This window comes from Malus domestica, chromosome 09 (assembly GCF_042453785.1).
Source record: "Malus domestica chromosome 09, GDT2T_hap1".
NCBI lineage: Eukaryota > Viridiplantae > Streptophyta > Magnoliopsida > Rosales > Rosaceae > Malus > Malus domestica.
The window spans coordinates 32092657-32101478 of record NC_091669.1 but is presented as its reverse complement, the minus strand read 5'-3'; the positions used below and the strand labels follow the sequence as shown (position 1 = coordinate 32101478).

Genomic DNA, 8822 nt, shown 5'->3' with positions numbered 1-8822 from the left:
GAGCTTCACACGCCCACGATGAATTTTTTGGGGGGGGGCTTTGGCCGAAGAACCTCCGATGCCAAAGTTAGAATTTAGAGAGAAAAGTATTTGGAGAGTTTTTGGGAGTTTAGCAAGAGTGTGGAACCTCCTTTTTTCTAGAAAATGGGGTTCAATATATAGAGTATGGTTGGCCCTCTTGGGAGAGAGAGTGGCTGGCCTTTAGGGTAATTTTTTGGTGTAATGGGTGATTTAATTGGTGATTAATGAATTAATTAGGAATTAATCCATTAAGTAACCAATTAATCTCCATTTATATGGAATAATTTGTAGGTTATGAAGTAATTACCTAAGATGAGGATGGATGAGATAATTTGAAATTGGTTACCTTTTTTGGACACTCTTGGCTTGATTAAAAAATGATTATCAACTGCTTGCGCGTAGGACAACCGGTGTGTCTCAAAGGTTACTTTGTCCTTTTTACCAAAAATCTACGTGTCACCTTGTGATTATTTTTGGCTCCACAAATGCCCCCACACCTGTTGGGCTACTCGTAGGAAAGGGTAGCAGGTGTAGAGATATTCTTGCTCTAGGAAACTTAGGACTGATTCCTGTTTTGATGTAGATTCCCTCTTTAATATGAAATTAGATCCTTCTAGGAAAGGGAAATAATTTTTTCTCAAAGCCTATTTAAGTCCACCTTAAGTGGGTTGTTAAATCAACTTAGGAGAGCGATTTATTCTACCCTACAAGAGAGAGAAAGCTTAGAGGATATTTGTTCCCTCTCCTCTAGCAATCTTCTACATCTTACCCGTGCAAAGGATCATCTTTTGTTGTTTGCTTCGTCTTCTCCGTGCCGCAGCGATGTAAAAAAAAAATCAATTTTCCTTGTCTTCTTTTTGGATAGTGTTGTCGCGGGGCAGCCGTCGGGGTGATGCAGCATTTCAGCTGGCAGGGGCCAGGAGTTAGCTTGGCATAGGCCAATGAGGTGGTGTGGCAGGGGCCATTACTTACGCTACTCAACTTGATTAAAGCCAAGGATTGGCTCGGCATGGGCCGAGGAAGTGGCGTGGCATGGGCTATGGTTTGGGCTGCCACGTCTAGGCTGCCTACCGAAAATGAGGAAACTGCTTAAGTTTGATTTCTCAACTGCCGTAAATTGAGCAGTCGAGGATGAAACTGCCAAGATTGGAGCTGCTGAAGATGAAGTGTTGGATGAACGAATTGTTGAGTGCAAAAATGGTTGATGCCCCTTGACCATTTGCTTCATAGTTGATCTTCAAGCATTCGATCTTTTGAGCCATATGGCCTTCTCGCACTAGAGAGCTTACCCAGATGGGTGTCGGGGATTTGGTTTACCCTCTCGCACTGGAGAGCAATTGGTTTACCCTCTCGCACTGGAGAGCAATTGGTTTATCCTTTCGCACTGGAGAGCAGACCCGTATGGGTGTCAGGGAATTGGTTTACCCTCTCGCACTGGAGAGCAATTAGTTTATCATCTCGCATTGGATAGCAAACCCATATGGGTGTCGGGGAATTGGCTTGCTCTCTCGCACTGGAGAACAATTAGTTTATCCTCTCGCACTGGAGAACATACCCTTTTGGGTGTCGGGGAATTGGTTTACCCTTTCACACTGGAGAGCAATTAGTTTATCCTCTCGCACTGGAGAGCATGAAAGTCGTTGTCGTGAGTGCAGCTGAGGAAAGCTGGACTGCTGGACAACTAAAATAATCCTCAGGTTGCAAGGTCTTGTTTGGTGAACTGCTTAAGACTTGTGGAACCCACGTGAGGGTGTAAGCGCAGTGAGCTACTCCCTGAATTATTGCACCATCATTAGGTGTTTCATCTTGTGCCCTTTTGAAGCTTGGTTAGCGCGAGAAATTGCGCAATCGCTTGGTCATAAGCCTTTCTACTTCTTCCTAAATTTTCCTTTGTTGGGGTGGCAGAGTTCTCGATTGCCCCCGATTGTGATGTGTTGGTCTAAGCTGTTCTTCCATATGTTCAGCTCGTCTATGTTGTGGCTGCGGTAGATGTGGTATATTCCTAGTAGGCGAGCGTGTAACTCACAGGCTGCTGGTTGAACTTGAGCCAGATTGAGTGACTGCTTCTTTCCGTCTGCTATGTTACCTGCTCCGATGTGATGTGAAGGATACTCCTTGTGGGCCTAGCCACAAATGAATACTTCGCTTGGAAGGCTGCTCATGTTTATTATCAGAGTATATCCTCAACCGTGAGTGTATGCTCGTCCGTGGGCCTAGTCGAGAGTGCACGCTCCTCCGCGCGCTAAGACAAGAGTATACGCTATCTCGGGGGCTTAGTCGGTTTGTGGATGGTCGAGTGGCTGCTTGTCGGGATGCTGCTGGAGAGGTTCTTCATCTGCCCTTGTCCTACTTTGGAACACCTCGTTTGGGGCACGTTGCATCTTGGTGCGTTGCAAGAGCTGGTTCACCAAGGTCGTCTACTGTGTTAGGGCGCTTGTCAACTCTATAACTTGTCGAGACAAATGTTGTTCACCATTTGGATTGGAAGAGCTTGGAAGGAATGTGCTTCCTTAAACAGTGGAAGGGTGGTAGACTCTGGGCGCGAGATTTAAGTTGGGAAATGTCAAATCCGATGAGAAATATGGTGAAAATGTCTCCGGCTCAATGGTAGGTCCGGATGGTTGAGATAGTTTTGGGCCGACTTGGGCTGCTTGGAAGGCCACCAGAGCAGGCTGGGCCGCGGGAGCAGGCTAGGCCACGAAAGCAGGATGTGCCACAAGAGTGGGCTGCTTTGCGGGAGCAGGCTGGGCCACGGGAGTGGGTTGCTCGGCGTGTGATACACACAGGTGCGAGGCTTGAGCTCTACTTGGCAACGCGTTGGGCTTGGAGTGACATGGCTTAGGTCATGGCCTTGGTGCCATAGGCCTTGGATGACACGGCTTGGGCTTGCTTTGGTGGCACGGCTCGGGCTGTGGTAGTGGTGCCATGGACCTCGCCGCGGGTGGCCATCGCGGTGGTTCCCATGGTGGAACCTCTTGGTGGTGGTGCCGCTCCCCTTATGATCACATTTAGTCTTGTGGATCATCGCAGTCCCATTTCTTGAATATTGGAATTTTCACTCATGGAGTTTTCTAAATTTCTAGCCATTGTATTTCACTTTTTCGTTTTATCAAAGAATCTTTGCAAATAAAAAATTCTAATAATAAAAACATAAGAAAAATACAAGTGGACTAGAAAATAGAGAAAAAAACCTTTTTATGTGAGAGTCTTCTACGAGTGTGAATTTCAACTCTCAATGAAAGCACCAATTTGTGGATGCAAATTTCCACCTTCTTCTTCTTGGACAAAATTGCACCTACAAAACAATTAACACCTTAGGTCAAGGCCAAGAGCCTCACGCGCCCACGATGAATGGGGGAGGCATTTGGCCGAAGAACCTCCAATGCCAAAGTTAGAATTTAGAAAGAAAAATATTTGGAGAGTTTTTTGGAGTTTTGCAAGAGTGTGGAACCTCCCTTTTTATAGAAAATGGGGTTCAATATATAGAGTATGGCCAGCCCTCTTGAGAGAGAGAGTGGCCGACCTTTAGGGTAATTTTTGGGTGTAATGGGTGATTTAATTGGTGATTAATGGATTAATTAGGAATTAATCCATTAATTAGCCAGTTAATCTCTATTTATATGGAATAATTTGTAGGTTATGAACAAATTACCTAAGATGAGGATGGATGAGATAATTTGGAATTGGTTACCTTTTTTGGACACTCTTGGCTTGATTAAAGAATGATTGTCCACTGCTCGCGCGTAGGATAACCGGTGTGTCTCAGGGGTAATTTTGTTCTTTTTACCAAAAATCCACGTATCGCCTTGTGATTATTTTTGACTCCACAACTATTTCGTAAAATTTCATAATTTTTAAATTTTTACAAGTGAAACTTAATTCCAAAAGAAATGTGCTGCAAAAATACCGCAGTACCAACCTGATATTAAAACTTCACTAAATATTCATTTTTCATCCAACATGGATGAAAATTTTCAGACATAAAATGGACATATAAGTATGATATTTCCGAAATTTTCATAATTTTTAAGATTTTATAAGTGTAACAAAAGCAAATTCGAAATGGGATGTGCTGCAGAAACAGCAGAAATTCTGTAGTACATACCCAAAACTGAAGAATTTACCAAATATTCATTTTTACTCCAAAGTGCATGAAAATTTCCATAAATGAAGTAGATATATAAATTTAATCTTACGTAAAATTTCATAATTTTTGAGAATTTGAAAATGGGCCAAAAATAAAAGCGAAATGGAATATGCTGCAGAAAAGGCAAAAATTCTGCAGTACATTCCCGAGAATAAATAATTCACCAATAACACATTTTTCATCCAATTCTGGTGAAAATTTACAGATTTAAAATAAACATATCAATGTATATCATACTTAAATTTCATGAATTTAGGAGTTGCGTAGGTATATCAAAATAATATCACAAACAGATTATGCTGCAAAAATTCCAGCAACATATCACACTTAAAAATTTACCATAAATGCATTTCTTGTACAAAAGGATGAAAAATTTTCTGTGTAAACAATCCATTATATAATATAACATGGCAACTTTTCACAAAGTTTGGAGTTAGGAAACTCTATCAAAATTGTAATCAAATAGGACACGTTGCAAGGTATGAAATGCTCCATCAATATTTCCCAAGCTCTACCAAAATTTCAGATTTATTCATAATTTAAATAAAACCAATTTACAATCTTTAATTAAAGGTTCATTTCATTATATTACCTTGAAAATGCCCGAAACATTAAAATTTCTCAAACAAATTTGTTGAGTCACAAAATTGTTGGTTTGGACAAAATAAACCAATCTATATGTATCAAAATTAGGCTTATATAAGGAACAATATCTCAACATTATTAATTGATCTCAACCATCAGTCATAAAATCCAAAAGAAATCACAAGCTTTGTGAGTGCATGATACATATCCAAAATACGTAACTCCTTAATTCTAAAAGATTCTTTATAAGAGATTTTATTAGTAAATGAAATGAGTTAATTCAAATCAAATACAAAACGGATAATTTAATTGCAATTTCAATCTAGCTTAAATTCCCATAATAGTTGTATTGTGATTCACAACCCAAAATTCAAGTAGACTACTAATTTCCCTTTTAAGAAAACGTATTAAAATAATTTCTCTTTATATGGGCAATATCAATAATTATGAAAATACTTTTAATCTCACCATAAAACAATTATTCGTGGAATATATTTTAAATTTAGAATCTCCTCTAGTTTAAATGATAATTACCAATTAATTTTAAAATCAATTCGATAAGTAAATCTACATACAACACCAAAATAAATTAGTCAACATCAAATTAAATTGATTAGGAGATTGCTCACATAATTTTTAAATTGCAACATGTCTAATGCAATTCTTCCCTTCAATAGAATATCATTAGGATTACTCATATTAAGAATAAGACTAAGAGGAAGCATAAAATCCCAGAAACTAATAGCAAAAATCGATATTAATTCGTAGGAGAAACTAATAGCAAAAATCGATATTAATTGTTAGGAAAATTTGTATTCGAAAACAATTATAATTCATGTAATTTATGCAAAAGCAAAATTGATACAAATTGTAATTCAAATTAAATCTTACCCAAGTTGTCTCCTAACAAGTTATTCTCGTCAGAAAGAATTGCCGAGAGGGCCAAGACCATAAGGAAAAAAATTCGAGCTTCAAATAATAGGTTGTAAAGTAATGCTCGAAAATTATATAACCAAAAAACCCAAATTAAAAATTATTTTTACCAAAATATAAATAAATAATAATTTATCTCATTTAATTATTGCCAATTTTATATATGGTATTGTCCACGAAAAATCATTGTGCACCAACACAAAATTGCGGAAGCATCAAAAACCAATTTTCATGAGATGGAACAGTAGAAGGCATCCAATCAAAACGATAAGCAAATTTTCTTTGGTATGTGAATCATCTTCAATAAACAATTTTTTTTGCTTATACCTTCATATCGGACCCTAAGCTTGTTGTGCTGCTCTGATACCACATGTAAGATCTTTCTGAAATCATAAGAACAACAATAAGACATTAGGATTACGGATTTGATAAACCAAAATTACAATAAATCAATTACAATTTACTTATCTTTGGAATACGGAAGACATGGCTCTTGCGGATGACAAATGAGTCTTCTATTTTCAACAAGCGGAAGTGTTCCAGGGGTTTGCTCGAAATGGAACGTATGTTTTGTGAAAGCAGGGACACCCTTAATATAGTGACTAGGGTTCCCCTAATTCCGCCTATTATAGTAATTAGAGGAATACACCAAATCACCATTTATTCTTAATGTTGTCCCACCAAGGCATGTACAAAATGTCTTACTTAATTGGGGTTTCAATTAGTCAACTAAATATATCTTGGTTCCATGATTCTTGCTGACCAATATTGAATCACGTTAAAAGCCAAATATCTTGAAGATCAAATATAATTGGGGTTTCAATTAGTCAACTAAATATATCTTGGTTCCATGATTCTTGCTGATCAATATTGAATCACGTTAAAAGCCAAATATCTTGAAGATCAAGTTATTTGTCTTTCAAGTAATTCGATTCATAATAATTGACAACTCAACATGAGTCTTACACCCCTTCCTCATTAGAAAAAAAATTATTTGTATTTTTGACGACCCACACTTGTAGGTGATCACATGTTCTTCTCTCATCTTAAAGAAGGTGTTGGATAAGAAGAGATGGTATACCATTGCAAAATTCAAGATGGCTTCCCCATCCTCGTTTCTCTCCCCAAAACCATGATCACCATGAAAACCTTCATAATTGCATGTCTCCTTGTCCACATGTTCATTTAAATCTCCTCCTATAAATACCTTCTCCATCTGAGCGATTCGGAGACTTGGTGCAAGGAATCGCTCCTAGTCTGTATTTGCTAAACATCGAATTTGTAACGAAATTGCACAAATTAGCTCCCGGGGATTACTAAAATGGCCCTATGTTGAGGAAGTGAGGAGCACCAAGGTGGGGGCAGCGAAAGGTGAGTGATAAGATTAGGATGACCACGGAAGCCCTATCCACAGATATATCTCAGCCAGAGGTTTAAGCAGGACCCCTGCATTTTGTAGGGACTTAAATCCTTTAGAATTGGTATAACGACACTGAAGTTGCAAATTTCCGGACTGGTGGGTGAAAAAGATAAGACCCGAAAACCCTTGTCTCTATTTCCTTAAAATAAAAGAATCCTTATATAATTTAAAAGCACGCTGCCTTTTTAAATTCAAAGCAACCATAATTATACAACATACGAAAGCTCACCAACCAGTTAAAATGGATGCTTACCTAAAAAAAAAGTTTCTGGCCGCTCCAACTGCTTTACCTACCAAAGGAGGATAGAAGAGCTGCAACGATAGAATGTTTCAGAATCCTAATCCTGTATTTCACGAACAGCTAGGTTACTGACAGGAGAACATGTAAAGTTACAAACAACGACGGCACAGAGGATCAACACCATTTTAATTGCATAAGAAATAATAGACATTTAATCATGCTTGCAGCTTACTTCAACAGGACTCCTTGTCAAATGCATCTAGAAGGCTATGATCCGCTTTCATGTGGACTGGTTGGTCATGAAACCAGCTCCATCTAACAGTCAGGCTTTCACAGATTTCTGCGGATAGAAAATCGGACAATTTCCGTTGTTTCTTGCCGTTTCAGAACTAACAATCATCAAATTCAATCAATTATCTGCTACACGACCTACATAGTCATATGAATACAACAGTCTAGGTGATGAAGAATCAAGAGCATTCACTAACATGAAAAAACAATATCGAACTTACCGAGGTCCTGAAATTCCCAGTAGCAATATAACTGCCTTTACTATTTGACCAACAGTAGGCAACAACCAGTCTAAAATGCCTTTGGTTATGGAAATCTCAACTTGGTTCAGAAGTCATAGGATGTGGTTAACTATGATTTACGGCTACTAAGTCAAGTTCATTAGTTTTGACCTTAAATATTTCTTAGATTCATACAAATCCTAACTCAAATGCAAGAAAATGAAACGGTGGTTGGACAGTATCAACCGTATCATTTCATTTTATATTGCAGCAAAGAAAAGAAAAGGTTCGAATGGAAAATATGGAATTGAAATCATGATGTTGACGAATGAAATTGGGCCAAACGACAAATGGAAAAATGATTTTTTTTCCCTAAAACATTATCACAACTCGCATGAAATTTCAACCAAAACGACAAATGGAAAAATGACTTTTTCCCTAAAACCACAACTCGCTTGAAATTTCAACCTATCATCTATAAACAAAATCTCAACCAGTTGTTAAGCTAATGAGGTTCGTAAGTATAACCTTAGTTCCAGACTTCAATCATGCATATGATACATGAGTTATGATAATTTTTGTGTCTTATGGTGACAATTTCTTCTCTCTTTATTTACCGCGGAGCACCTAATGCATGCTCTAAGTCCCACTGTGCTCCTGATTTACCCCAGCAAAAGCAACAAATGTCACACGTACACATTTTGCAACCAGCAAGGTTCTTCCATTGTTGCGGAAACTAGATTCAATGTGTCTTATCTCGTCAACCTAAATATATAAGGATGGAAAGTTTTGTAAGGCTATAAATTTCCACCTAATTTGCCCGATATGTGTTTCCTCAAAATTGTCTCTAAATCAAATCTCCTATCATGAAACAGATTGCCTAATTGTTCCACAAACATGCAACTTTAACTTGCTAGATCAAAGGGCATGTGTCTGTAATGTCATCTTATCTGATCATTCAAC

At 38.1% G+C, this 8822-nt stretch overlaps 1 long non-coding RNA gene across 1 annotated transcript; it reads right to left on the bottom strand.

The window, feature by feature from the left end:
* Positions 1-6959: 6959 nt before the first annotated feature.
* On the bottom strand, positions 6960-8074 carry LOC139187940 (uncharacterized). Its single transcript, XR_011570978.1, has 4 exons — positions 7860-8074; positions 7580-7736; positions 7360-7450; positions 6960-7132 (listed from the first exon to the last, which is right to left on the bottom strand). It is a non-coding gene; the product is annotated as an uncharacterized lncRNA (long non-coding RNA).
* Positions 8075-8822: the final 748 nt, after the last annotated feature.